Below are 13,954 nucleotides of genomic sequence, written 5' to 3' on the forward strand. Positions count from 1 at the left end.
GCGAGTCGATCTCCATCGTGTTTCCGAGATCAGGGTCAGCGTCTGGTTGCGCCGGCATCTTCGGAGCGGCGTCAATGGCCGGCCGAGGCGGCGGGTCGTCCGAGGCGCTCTCCGTCGGTGTCTGGTCGGGCTCGTTGGTGGCGTCGTTTGTGGTGACCGGGCGACGTTGAAAAGTGGTAGGAGAAGCCAGAGCAGCGGCATAGGTCACCGGTAGCACTGTAGGTTGCGACGTGGGTGGTTTTTCGGCAGCTGGAAGTTGCATAATACGCCGTTGTAGGCATTCGGATCTAAGGTGGCCTTCTTTGCCGCACCCGGAACAGGTCAGAGGCTGTCCGTCGTATATAATTATGGCACGGCATCCGCCGATCTGTAAGTAGGACGGGACGTGGCTTCGGAGATCTATGGTGACCTGTCGGACCCCGTTTAGGACAGGATACGTCCGAAACTGTGTCCACTTCTCCGCAGTGTGGCCGTGGACTGTGCCGTATGGGCGTAGTGCCGCGACGACTTCCTCAGCTGGAAGTTCGAATGGCAATTCGAAAATGCGTATCGTTCGCATACCTAAGCCTGCGTGGTCGACGGTTACCTCCCCCACATTGCCATCAGCGTGACAGAAGCGGAGCCCCTGTTTGGTCTCACGTAGTACGCGCTCGCACGCCGCGTCGTTAATGTTTTTCACATAGACCGTGCTGCTCACGATGGACAAATGTATGCCGATAATATCAGTCGCCGGGATCTTCACTTCCTCTCGCAGAAAACGCTCCACCTCGAGTGCTTTGGGTCGGGCATAATCGTTGCAGAAAGTAAATCGAAGTGTTGATTTACGGTAACGGTTCGCCATGGATCGTACAAAGTAAGCCGGCACTTAAGCAACGGCCGTCAGAAAGGAAACAAGGCGAGCTCGCGCGCCGCACGAAGTCAACACGTACGCGTCCGCTCTGTTGCCCTGCCGAAGGCAGACTGCCCACTCAGCTACCGCCAACAATCATGCATTTATAAAATACTAGGTAATTCCTGCAAAGCCTTCTATGTAGGCCAGAACAGGAGAGGATTCCAAAAACGATACAACGAACACATACTCGTAAATATCTACCACTCTGACAACTATAAGAAATCAGCAATAGCCCTCACATAAAAGAAACAGGCCATCCTAGATATTGTGCTCGATCTTCTTATATTACATAAAATGGACAAACAACGCCAAATGGAGGTATATGAGGAAATGGAAATATTAATTCCTGCCACAGTAGATGGAGACATGTTACTAAATGATAAACTTGAAAACAATAATATTAACTTCTATAAAAACTTCTCCAATTTTGGATGCCTATTTCACTGCAAAAAAAAAAAAAATAATCTTCTTTACCCGCTACCCAAATCATATTTGCCATGACATAAATACATCTAGATACAAATGTTTCATCTTCACTGTACACTGCTGTTTTAGCAATAAAAACTAGGTTATATTAGCTTTCAAGGCTCTTTGGATTAGTGTAAACAAATGATTGTGAAAGTGTTATGTTGTTATGTACCGGTTACTGTGCTCTTTGTCTTAGACAACGAAATTACCAACAAAAATGTAAGTAAATGCACAACAATATGACTAAACATGCTTATCACAAAATTTTACACTGTAACATATTTATCCTCCTGAACAGGTGTGTTTTTCGGCGCATAACCTCACTGGCACACACAGTAAAGGAAACTAACATAATCTCCTATTTATTATAATATAAAAGTAACTGTAAATGCACCTGATGATTGTTACGAGGTAAAATCAAGCGCTGGCATGGCAGTCGGTAAGATAGAGCAGAGATGGCTGTGAGAAGAGGTGAGCCAATAGCACACTGACCGACCCCTCTCCAGACGATAACGTGACAGCAGCGGCCTCCAGGTGAAGAGGACATAAGCACAGCGCACGACCGGTCGCGGCCCAGGCAAAGAATAGTTTCAAGATAAACCAGTCGAATAGCAGCGACTTTGGAATCGTTTATACTGAAGGAGCTTGTTTATTTTGCATTCGCCCTTTGCTTGCGACACATCTGTGTAGTCACAAAGTATTGTAACCTTTTCATTTTGAAAATGCTTTTTTATTCCAGTCTCTGATCACAATATAAATTCTTTAGACGATGACCGGTTTCAGTCTCTAATGACCAACCTCAGATCTTTTTTACACCATGTGATACGGCCATTACGGCATCGTCAAAACATATCAATATAATCAGCATAGCATCGTCACATAGATTTAAAATATGGTGTAGAATAGGCCACATCGTTTCATTTTGTAATAAAACTCATGAATACGTATTGTATGTTTCTACAGATCCGAAAAAACAGGTTTCCTAGATTCCCCATATTTGACGCCTAGGCTGGATTTAGCAATATGGAAGCATGCTGCCGAAATGCGTCATGCTAATAAATAATTAGTAATAAGTGACTGTTGGAGTATATGTTACTTCATAGATTGTTGTTTGATGAGTTGTGTGATGGCTGGTATTGTCAAGATAAACAACGATTTCATGTTTTCGATTCTTTTTACTGATTACATCTATCAAATATACTGTTGTTTATCAATCAGTATTAACTGTTCTTCGATTCTGTAAGGCAGCGGTCTCGAAATGTCGAGTGTAATCAACACGACCGAACAACTTTTGCTGGAGCAACGAAACAGTCTTGATCGTCGGAATACACTCCTGGAAATTGAAATAAGAACACCGTGAATTCATTGTCCCAGGAAGGGGAAACTTTATTGACACATTCCTGGGGTCAGATACATTACATGATCACACTGACAGAACCACAGGCACATAGACACAGGCAACAGAGCATGCACAATGTCGGCACTAGTACAGTGTATATCCACCTTTCGCAGCAATGCAGGCTGCTATTCTCCCATGGAGACGATCGTAGAGATGCTGGATGTAGTCCTGTGGAACGGCTTGCCATGCCATTTCCACCTGGCGCCTCAGTTGGACCAGCGTTCGTGCTGGACGTGCAGACCGCGTGAGACGACGCTTCATCCAGTCCCAAACATGCTCAATGGGGGACAGATCCGGAGATCTTGCTGGCCAGGGTAGCTGACTTACACCTTCTAGAGCACGTTGGGTGGCACGGGATACATGCGGACGTGCATTGTCCTGTTGGAACAGCAAGTTCCCTTGCCGGTCTAGGAATGGTAGAACGATGGGTTCGATGACGGTTTGGATGTACCGTGCACTATTCAGTGTCCCCTCGACGATCACCAGTGGTGTACGGCCAGTGTAGGAGATCGCTCCCCACACCATGATGCCGGGTGTTGGGCCTGTGTGCCTCGGTCGTATGCAGTCCTGATTGTGGCGCTCACCTGCACGGCGCCAAACACGCATACGACCATCATTGGCACCAAAGCAGAAGCGACTCTCATCGCTGAAGACGACACGTCTCCATTCGTCCCTCCATTCACGTCTGTCGCGACACCACTGGAGGCGGGCTACACGATGTTGGGGCGTGAGCGGAAGACGGCCTAACGGTGTGCGGGACCGTAGCCCAGCTTCATGGAGACGGTTGCGAATGGTCCTCGCCGATACCCCAGGAGCAACAGTGTCCCTAATTTGCTAAGAAGTGGCGGTGCGGTCCCCTACGGCACTGCGTAGGATCCTACGGTCTTGGCGTGCATCCGTGCGTCGCTGCGGTCCGGTCCCAGGTCGACGGGCACGTGCACCTTCCGCCGACCACTGGCGACAACATCGATGTACTGTGGAGACCTCACGCCCCACGTGTTGAGCAATTCGGCGGTACGTCCACCCGGCCTCCCGCATGCCCACTATACGCCCTCGCTCAAAGTCCGTCAACTGCACATACGGTTCACGTCCACGCTGTCGCGGCATGCTACCAGTGTTAAAGACTGCGATGGAGCTCCGTATGCCACGGCAAACTGGCTGACACTGACGGCGGCGGTGCACAAATGCTGCGCAGCTAGCGCCATTCGACGGCCAACACCGCGGTTCCTGGTGTGTCCGCTGTGCCGTGCGTGTGATCATTGCTCGTACAGCCCTCTCGCAGTGTCCGGAGCAAGTATGGTGGGTCTGACACACCGGTGTCAATGTGTTCTTTTTTCCATTTCCAGGAGTGTATATCTACACAACAGTTTTGTTGTTTGGGCAACAAAATAAATGACGGTGCCGGAAGTAGAGAAGACATAAGTGCATACAAGCAATAGCCAGATAAGCATTTCTGAAAATCGGAATGCTCATAGTGTTTTGGGTTGGCAGGAGAGCCAACACCGGTCTGAATGGAAGCCGAAAGGCACGCGTTTTAGCTCACGCAGGCTGGCGTGAGGTCTGGAACAGGTCAAGGAAATTAGACTAGCAAAAAAGGACGTAGCTGTGGAATACTTAACTTTAATCCGTAAATGGTGAACGTCGCTCTTGACGGTAGATGTTTTACAACATCAATAGTAACTGGTAATGGCGCCTTGCTAGGTCGTAGCAAATGACGTAGCTGAAGGCTATGCTAACTATCGTCTCGGCAAATGAGAGCGTATTTTGTCAGTGAACCATTGCTAGCAAAGTCGGCTGTACAACTGGGGCGAGTGCTAGGAAGTCTCTCTAGACCTGCCGTGTGGCGGCGCTCGGTCTGCAATCACTGATAGTGGCAACACGCGGGTCCGACGTATACTAACGGACCGCGGCCGATTTAAAGGCTACCACCTAGCAAGTGTGGTGTCTGGCGGTGACACCACACATAGCATCGAAAATAAACTTAAGCGGTAACAACTCTCTTCTGAAGCTATTTCTCTGTTTCTCTGGAGTGTCGCCTCGTGTGGACTGAAACGTGGACGACAGTTCAGACAAGAAGAGAATAGAAGTTTTTGAAATGTGGTGCTGCAGGAGAGTTAGATTGAGTGGACAGAGAGTGTGAGCAATGAGGAGGTAGTGCATAGAATTTGGGAGGAATGAAATTTTTAGCATAACTAAAGGAAAGATTGGTTCACTGGAAGCACGCTGAGGGAACTCATCATAGCATATTGCTCAAGTGTGTGGGACCCGTACCAAACAGCACGTTCAGAGGATATCGAACGACTACAGAGAAGGGCAGCACAGGTACGTTTGACACATAGGAGTGCGTCTCGAAGACGCTAAACTGGCAGGCTTGAGGATAGACGTAAACTGTCTTGAGAAAACCTGCTTACAAAGTGTTGTATCGGTTACTGTGGGAGTCAGCACCGGCACAAACAAGGAAAGAGAGAAGTTGCGATGGCCGTTGGCAGGAATCCTAAATGATCTGTATATAATACGTGAAGTTTAATTGAGCACTTTATTTCTAAAGAGAAAACAAATATAATTTCTTCCTATAGGAAGTGGCTTCCTGCGCCTCCTACTTGCAAGTACCTTCGCCACTACTACTACTCGCAGGCTAAGTGTCCTCTTCCTAATATTTAGTACTGATGCTCTGGAACTCTACGACCGATCTGGACCGACCAGTGATGGACGGCTGAAATCAGCGTTGACAGTCGGCGCTGAACTCTGTCTTCCTGGAGGCATGGCGCTGCCCGCTCTTTCCATTGCCTCGAGGGTCAGCACCTTCTTGATGTTTCGAAATGGTTCAAATGGCTCTGAGCACTATGGGACAGCACTATGGGACTTAACTGCTGTGGTCATTAGTCCCCTAGAACTTAGAACTACTTAAACCCAACTAATCTAAGGACATCACACACATCCATGCCCGAGGCAGGATTCGAACCTGCGACCGTAGCGGTCGCGCGGTTCCAGACTGTAGCGCCTAGAACCGCTCGGCCACTCCGGCCGGCTCTTGATGTTTCGCTCTGCGCTGGTCGGTGTGTAGTGAATGCTTTAGGACTGCACACCAAGTTCCAAGAACCAACTTGATATGATCAGTATAAGAATACAGTAGAGCTGCCTAGGTATCGCTTCCGTACAGATCGCGAGAACAAGTTTACACTAATTCCAGCGTGCACAATGGCATTTTAACAGACCTTCTACCAGCGCTCCTTATGTGACTGCAACGGGAGTGAGCCACAATTAATGGTGCAACGGTAAGCACTCTGTGCCAAGCACTTCACAGTCGTTAGCGAAGAACGAATGTCGATGTTGCATCCAGGAATCGTTACGGCGTGAGTGTGGGGAGTAAAACTTGTAGAGGAAGAACAAGGCTTGAATATAGTAAGCAGGTTCAAAAGGATGTACGTTCCAGTAGCTGTAGAGATGAAAAGACTTTTACAGACAGACTAGCGAGCAAAGTTGCATCAAATCAATCTTCGGAGTGAAGACCACAACAAGTACTGAGGCTCCGGTTACGAAGATGTGTACATATCTTGCGCTTCCCAGACGAGATACTTTGAGCATTACCTCGCACCAACCAACACGGTGAAGTTGTGCCAAACCTGTCGCGAACAGGTATTTTTTTCAGCTGAATATTCAAGTAAAATCCAATTTACTGCAGGATTCAATACCATTTGCCAAAAAATTCTGTCTCACAGCACATAAACGCTGATTTTCCACAGCCATATTGCACAGAGTTTGTATGTTACGTAAGTAGGCTATTTAAGTTTTTATGTTGGTAATGCCACATAGTGCTGTGTATGAAAATCGCTGACTGCGCTGTGTGCAGTCTGTGCTTGTGTAGTGTTGGGCAGTTGGATGTGAGCAGCGCGTAGCGTTGCGCTGTTGGAGGTGAGCCGAGAGCAGTGGTGGATGTGGGGAGAGAGATGCAGAGCTTTGAGAGCGGACGATCTGGACGTGTGTCCCTCAGAAAAAGGAAATCTGTAAGACTGGATGTCATGAACTGATATATTGTGACTTTATAACACTATTAAGGTAACTACAGTGTTCTCAATCAAAATCTGTCATTTGCTAACTATGCCTATCAGTAGTTAGTGCCTTCAGTAGTTAGAATCTTTTATTTAGCTGGCAGTATTGGCGCTCGCTGTATTGGAGTAGTTCGAGTAACGAAGATTTTTGTGAGATAAGTGATTCATGAAAGGTATAGGTTATTGTTAGTCAGGCCAATTCTTTTGTAGGGATTTTTGAAAGTCAGATTGCGTTGTTCTAAAAATATTGTGTGCCAGTTTAGTGATGATCAGAATAAGTAAAGAGAGAATTGTCTGAGTACGTTCAGTTTTGCTCAGCTGTTTGAAAATCAAATAACGTAGAAGTTTACCAGCACAGTCATTCTTAATTTTTGAAGGGGAAGTTTCACTTATTTTAAAACAATAACCGATTTTTGTCGACAGTTACAAAAATTCATAACTGTCGGAACCACGACGACGACAAAATTCTGCAATCCGATTGTAAACAATGTGACATTACTCTCACAGATTGCTACGTGATGATACTGATTCATTTTTGCCACTATTTCTTACTTAATTTTATTTAGAGGGTATTGGGAACATTTTCTACTAGAAAACCTCGGCAATTTTCTCGCTAGGAAAGTCTTCTTTGTCCGCAGGAGACAGGAAGTAAATCTTGTTAGGAAGGGCGAAGAACGCCGGGAAGTTAGGTAGTTTCCGCCGGAAGTTGGGCTGTGACCCGCCCACACCTTTGCCGGCACCGCTCCTAGCTCTGAGCGGAAGGCGACGTGTCGTCACTAGCATCTCCAGAGAACAACTAAGCACGACATTTTTGCCTGTTCTGTTCGGTCACCGAAGAACGTGACCCGAACAGCCGCCCGACCAGCGAGGGAAAGTCCGTCGCTTTTGCTCCGAAATTTGGTGTACCTAATGGAATTGAGTCGTCCTGCCACCGTATTTTTCGCGAAGTAGACCAGTCGATGAGACACTGCTCCATCCCAGTACCAACCTCTTATTTGTTACGATGCGTTTTTTACGCCATTTGTACACTCTCAGTAATTTCTTTCTCAAATTAAGGCTGACGTTTGATATTAGTATACTGCTTTTGGCAAAGAGTGCCCTCTTTGCTTGCGCTAATCAGCTTATTTGTGTCCTTCTTGCTTCGTCCATAGTGTGATATTTTGCTTCCGAAGAAGCAGATTTCGTTCACTTCGCCAGCTACGTTATCTCCAGTTTCGATGTTAAGTTTATTGATAGTCTCATTTTTGCTAGTGCTAATTACTTTCGTCTTCCTTTGGTTTAGATTCTATTCAAATTCTGTGCTCATTAGACTGTTCGTTCCATTCAAAAGATATTATTATTCTTCGCCACTCTCATTTAGCGTAACAATATCATAAATGAATATTGCCATTGAGATCAGGTTCAAAAAATGGTTCAAATGGCTCTGAGCACTATGGGACTCAACTGCTGTGGTCATAAGTCCCCTAGAACTTAGAACTACGTAAACCTAACTAACCTAAGGACATCACACACATCCATGCCCGAGGCAGGATTCGAACCTGCGACCGTAGCGGTCGTGCGGTTCCAGACTGGAGCGCCTTTAACCGCTCGGCCACTCCGGCCGGCTGAGATCAGGTCATGCTGAATTTTAATTCCAATCTGAAAATTTTTCTATCCGTCATTACTTCTTGGATCTTCAGATTTTACGTAGGAGCGAAAGACTGCATCGCCGTCTCACAAACTATCTAATCCGTCATGTGTATGCAGAATGAAACAGCGAATGAAAATCAGTGTCGGGATTCGAACCCTTGGTACAAATTTTCATTCGTCTTTTCAGTCTGCTTATATGTATTACAGACCTTTGAGACTTGCAAAGGTCTCTAGAACCATATACACTACTAGCCATTAAAATTGCTACACCAAGACGAAATGCAGATAATAAACGGGTATTCATTGGACAGATATATTATACTGGAACTGACATGTGATTACATTTTCACGCAATTTGGGTGCATAGATCCTAAGAAACCAGTACCCAGAACAACCACCTCTGGTCGTAATAACGGCCTTGATACGCCTGGCATTGAGTCAAACAGAGCTTGGATGGCGTGTACAGGTACAGCTGCCCATGCAACATCAACACGGTACCACAGTTCATCAAGAGTAGTGACTGGCGTATTGTGACGTTTTCAATTGGTGAGAGATCTGGAGAATGTGCTGGCCAGGGGAGCAGTCGAACATTTTCTGTGTCCAGAAAGGCCCGTACAGGACCTGCAACATGCGGTCGTGCATTATCCTGCTGAAATGTAGGGTGTCGCAGCGATCGAATGAAGGGTAGAGCCACGGGTCGTAACACATCTGAAATGTGACGTTCAAAGTGCCGTCAATGCGAACAAGAGGTGACCGATACGTGTAACCAATGGCACCCCACACCTTCACGCCGGTTGATACGCCAGTATGGCGATGACGAATACACGCTTCCAAAGTGCGTTCACTGCGATGTCGCCAAACACGGATGCGACCATCATGATGCTGTAAACAGAACCTGGGTTCATCCGAAAAAATGACGTTTTACCATTTCTGCACCCAGGTTCGTGGTTGAGTACACCATCGCAGGTACTTCTGCCTATGATGCCGCGTCAAGGGTATCCGCACCCATGGTCTCCGAGCTGATAGTCCATGCTGCTGCAAACGTCGTTCAACTGTTCGAGCAGATGGCTGTTGTCTTGCAAGCGTCCCTATTTGTTGACTCAAAGATCGAGACGTGGCTGCACGGTCCGTTACAGCCATGCGGATAAGATGCCTGTCACCTTGACTGCTAGTGATTCGAGGCCGTTGGGTTCGAGCACGGCGTTTCGTATTACCCTCCTGAACCCACCGATTACATATTCTGCGAACAGTCATTGGATCTCATCCAACGCGAGCAGCAATGTCGCGATACAACAAACCGCAATCGCGAGAGGCTACAATCCAACCTTTATCAAAGTCCGAAAGTGATGGTACGCATTTCTCCTCCTTACACGAGGCATCAAAAAATGGTTCGCCCGCATCTCGTGGTCGTGCGGTAGCGTTCTCGCTTCCCACGCCCGGGTTCCCGGGTTCGATTCCCGGCGGGGTCAGGGATTTTCTCTGCCTCGTGATGGCTGGGTGTTGTGTGCTGTCCTTAGGTTAGTTAGGTTTAAGTAGTTCTAAGTTCTAGGGGACTTATGACCACAGAAGTTGAGTCCCATAGTGCTCAGAGCCATTTAAACCATTTTTTTTTAAATGGTTCAAATGGCTCTGAGCACTATGGGACTTAACGTCTGAGGTCTTCAGTCGCCTAGAACTTAGAACTACTTAAACGTAACTAACCTAAGGACGTTACACACTTCCATGCCCGAGGCACACGAGGCATCACAACAACGTTTCACCAGGCAACGCCGATCAAGTTCTGTTTGTGTATGAGAAATCGGTTGGAAACTTTCTTCATGTCAGCACATTGTAGGTGTCGCCACCGGCGCCAACCTTGTGTGAATGCTCTGAAAAGACAATCATTTGCATATCACAGCATCTTCTTCCTGTCGGTTGAATTTCGCGTCTGTAGCACGTCATCTTCGTGGTGTAGCAATTTTAATGGCCAGTGTTGTAGTTTCATTTTTCAATCCGAGTTCTTATTTTTTGCTCTTGGTTGCAGAATATATCGTAGAGCCTACTTTTACTTGGTCATTTTCTTTTTTCTGTATCGACTATAAAAGTGTGTTGATTCTTATAAAGAATTCCTTCCACTCCATCGTCAGAACTGCCCGCTTGGTGTCTTTACGTTTCGTAAACCCAAACTGGTCGTTCTCTAACAAATCTTCAGTTTTCCTTCTAATCGTCTGTACGTCATTATTGCCAGAAACTTGGAGGCATGAACTGTAATGCTGATTCGGGATAGTTATCGCACTTACCTGACCTAGCTGTCTTCGGTATTTTGTAGACGATATTTCTGCGAAAGTTTGATAGTATGTATCCAAGCTCATAGATTCTAGAAAAACCAAACTGAATAGACATGTACTTTGCATTTCTACCAAACGATTTTTAAAACTCAGGAGGCATGATACCTATGCCTGCCGCCATATTTGACCGCAAGTCTGCCAAAGGTCTGCTAAACTCTCTCTCTCTAATGCAGAATCTTCTCTGCCTTCCATACCCACTCCCATTTATTCTATCATGTCACCAGGTATTTCCTCCCAACGCATATGACTTCAGTGTAGTTGTTCCACGTATCCGCCCTCTCCCTGCGTTTAGTAATGGAATGGTAGCGCCTTTGCTTATAATTTCAGCCAAGGTTGTTTAGACTTTTTGTATGCCGAATCTATCCTTCTAACAATCATTTCTTTTTCGATTGCCCCCTGTACGTTCCTGTGTAAACGTACTGCGACATTTTGTGAGAACCCTTGTTTTAACAATAGATACACTACTTGCCATTAAAACTTGTACACCAAGGAGAAATGCAGATGACAAACGGGTATTCATTGGATAAATATATTATACTAGAACTGACATGTGATTACATTTTCACGCAATTTGGGTGCATAGATCCTGTGAAATCAGTACCCAGACCGACCACCTCTGGCCGTAATAACGGCCTTCATACGCCTGGACATTGAGTCAAACAGAGATTGGATGGCGTGTACAGGTACAGCTGCCCATGCAGCTTGAACACGATACCACAGTTCATCAAGAGTAGTGACTGGCGTATTGTGACGAGCCAGTTGCTCGGCCACTATTGACCAGACGTTTTCAATTGGTGAGAGATTTGGAGAATGTGCTGGCCAGGGCAGCAGTCGAACATTTTCTGTATCCAGAAAGGCCGGTACAGGACCTGCAACATGCGGAAGTACATTATCCTGCTGAAATTAATGTTTCGCAGGTATCGAATGAAGGGTAGAGCCACGGGTCGTAACACATCTGAAATGTAAGGTCCACTGTTCAAAGTGCCGTCAGTGTGAACAAGAGGCGACCGATACGTGTAACCAATGGCACCCCATACCATCACGCCTGGTGATACGCCAGTATGGCGATGACGAATACACGCTTCCAATGTGCGTTCACCGCGATGTCGCCAAACGTGGATGCGACCATCATGATGCTGTAAACAGAACCTGAATTCATCCGAAAAAATGACGTTTTGCCATTCGTGCACCCTGGTTCTTCATTGAGTACACCATCACAGGCGCTCCTGTCTGTGATGCAGCGTCAAGGGTATCCGCAGCCATGGTCTCCGAGCTGATAGTCCATGCTGCTGCAAACGTCGTCCAACTGTTCGTGCAGATGGTTGTTGTCTCGCAAACGTCCCCATCTATTGACTCAGGGATCGAGACGTGGCTGCACGACCCGTTACAGTCATGCGGATAAGTTGCTTGTCATCTCGACTGCTAGTGATACGAGGCGGTTGGGATCCACCACGGCGTTCCGTATTACCCTCCTGAACCCACCGATTCCATATTCTGCTAACAGTCATTGGATCTCGACCAACGCGAGCAGCAATGTCGCGATACGATAAACCGCAATCGCGATAGGCTACAATCCGACCTTTATCAAAGTCGGAAACGTGATGGTACGCATTTCTTCTCCTTACACGAGGCATCACAAAAACGTTTCACCAGGCAACGCCGGTCGACTGCCGTTTGTGTATGAGAAGTCGGTTGTAAACATCCCTCATGTCAGCACGTAGCAGGTATCGCCACCGGCGCCAACCTTGTGTGAATGTTCTGAAAAGCTAATCATTTGCATATCACAGCATCTTCTTCCTGTCGGTTAAATTCCGCGTCTGTAGCACGTCCTCGTCGTGGTGTAGCAATTTTAATGGCCAGTAGTGTAGCAACGCATTTTGAAACCATAGCGTTATCACATGTCCATAGCGCTGTCTGCTGGTCGCTTTTTGGTGAGCGAGAGACCGTCACACCTGCAGGCCACAGTGCCTGCTCGTGGGAGGAAGGGACCCGCCAAAGTGGCACAAGGTTTACAGCGCGAACCGCCAGATACGCATCGGCTCACGGCGTGCCCAGCGACTGGCGCGTCAGCCAGGCCAGCACGCAATTACTGGCGCGAGGCCCGCGCACGCTCGCCAATTATTCCTGCGAGACTGGGAAACGCGCACTTCCGATACGCCGGCCGCTAGCTGTCCTGTAGCTGCGACGCCGCACCGTTCCGAAGGTTTCGCAGCCGCACTCTGTAGGGACTCACTTCCGGAGGCGTGGCCCTTGCGGCTGCTACGTGTCGACGGGCGCGAGATCCGTATCGCTCGGGCAGGCGTTAGAGGGACATTCTCCGCCACGGTACCGATCTTGCCCTTGAACGATTCCTCGACTGACCCATTTCCTTCGCTGCCCCATAAACATTAGTTGTTTTGTTTACGTGCTACAGAGGCAAGCAAGCCTTTCCGGCCATTATTCATCACGAACGGGCAGTATCTGCAGCTTACGCTGAACAAGTAGGACGGCAAAGCTTTAGTGGTTCCAGGCCTAGCGGGACAGCTAGACACAAAAAAATGTTTCATATCTTCACCGACAGTCATCTTGGACCTTATCCGGAAGTTAATTGCGAGAACGAACATTTAACGCGATCTACAGGATGGGCCATGGAAAGTAGTACATTTTCATTTACCTGTTATGAGGTTTAGCGTACATTTACACCAATATAACCTATGGATAATTGTTCTATACTCATTGCGAATACTAAGAAACCAAACGCAAGTTTATTTTTTTTAAAAAGTACATTACGCAAATAGCGTCCACCATTGATGTTGCGCTGTTGAAGACGTTCGTGGAAGCTCAACATTACGTTCTCGATCATTTCATCACGAGTAACTTCTGTTTCCGCCTTCAGCTCTTCAGTATTGTGGAGTCGCCGTGAAGAAAACTTTGTTCTCTGGATTACCCCAAAGAAAAGCAAGTGGCACTGAGTGGTCAGGTGACCTCGCTGGCTCTGGGGTAGCACACTAGTAACAGCAGAAGGTTCGTTAATCGTTAAACCGATTCAGATGGAATTTTACCTCATCAGACATCACAAGATTTGTCACGAAGGCGTCACAATGGACAGTTCAATCCAGTAATCTGCAGAGACTGCACATACTCGCTTTATCTCCTGGCAGCAACTGTTGTGATTTATAAAAACGAAACTTTCGATCCGTACAAATAAAAC

This window comes from Schistocerca cancellata, chromosome 3 (assembly GCF_023864275.1).
Source record: "Schistocerca cancellata isolate TAMUIC-IGC-003103 chromosome 3, iqSchCanc2.1, whole genome shotgun sequence".
NCBI lineage: Eukaryota > Metazoa > Arthropoda > Insecta > Orthoptera > Acrididae > Schistocerca > Schistocerca cancellata.